Source organism: Ochotona princeps, chromosome 24, assembly GCF_030435755.1.
Source record: "Ochotona princeps isolate mOchPri1 chromosome 24, mOchPri1.hap1, whole genome shotgun sequence".
In the NCBI taxonomy this organism is placed as follows: domain Eukaryota; kingdom Metazoa; phylum Chordata; class Mammalia; order Lagomorpha; family Ochotonidae; genus Ochotona; species Ochotona princeps.
The window spans coordinates 24,609,851-24,611,236 of NC_080855.1; positions in this window are offsets into that span (position 1 = coordinate 24,609,851).

Below are 1,386 nucleotides of genomic sequence, written 5' to 3' on the forward strand. Positions count from 1 at the left end.
CTCCAGAGCCAGCTTAAAGTCAGGAGGCGGCACAGCGCCTCAGAGAAGCCCAGGACGTCCTCCAGATCGCTAGGCGGTCAGACCAGCTTCATTAAAATGAACTTTGTTCCCCCTGGATTTGTTCACGGAGGTGTTCTTGTGTACTTGATTACAGTTCCCATGGCGACAGGCTCACGAAGCGACAGGCAATGGGAAGGCATCAGCATCTTCCGGTAAAGCAGAGATTTGACCTCATTTGTAGTCACACATGCACCAGGCAACCTTGCAAATGGCACAGCGTGAATAGCGTGCACAGAGTTCTGAATGACTTAGGAGAAAAGAACATTAAATATAATAGTGCAGCTGGAAGGAGGTGCTCTATTTCTGGTTCAGCCGAGGTGGTTAATAGCTGGGAATTGCTCATAGCAGCATTAACCTTTTACATCCAAGAAGGGAGACGGCCAGGGCAAGGTATGCAAGCCAACAGCCTCCAAGCCAAGCCTTAATCCACATATGTCTTGTCTGATTTCAGGTTGAAAATTTGTTTGACGTCAACTTTTAAAAAATCAATATCATTCATGAAAAAAAAAAAGCCAACCACAGCCCTTCTGTGTCAAGGCCACCAAGTACCCACCTAAAATCAACTTGGAGCTGGCATTGTGGCTTACTGAATTAAGATGCCGCTGCAACAATGGCATCCCATATTGAAATGGGGTTCAAGTCCTGGTTGTTCCACCTCCAATCTAGCTCTCTGCTAACGCGTCCTAGATAAGCTGCGTAAGTACTGCCATCCCATATGGGTGCCGGTTCAAGTCCCAGGTGCTCCACTTATGAATTAGCTCTCTGTTAATGTACCTGGAAAAACAGCAGTGGGTGATCCAAGCACTGCCACCCACATCAGAGTTCCAGATAAAATTCCTGCCTCCTGGCTCTGGCCTGGCCCAATCCTGGGCACTGCAGCCAATTGGGAAGTGAACCAAAACATGAGAGAACTCTGTCTCTCTTGCTATCTTTTCCTCTCTCTGTAACTCTGCCTTTCAAATAAGATAAGTAGAATCTTTAAAAAAAATGCAAAAGATGGAGATGGCCCAAGTGCTTGGACACCTGTCACCCATGTGGGAGACCCAGATGGAGCTTGGCTCTTGGCTTTAGTTTAGTCCCAGCCCTCGCAGCTATTTGGAAAGTGAACTAGTAGCTGGAAGATTCATTCATTCTCTCTCTCCCCCTCCCTCCCTCACATACACTGTTACTCTATTTTTCAAATAAGTAAATAGATCTTTTAAAAAGTTGAACAAATATGGGTTAAGTCAATGCAGTGAGGACAACCACACAGCACGGCAACTGTGTGCATGTCATCAGTAGGTGTTGGAAATGACTTACAGGAAATGACTTACAGATTTCTAGGGA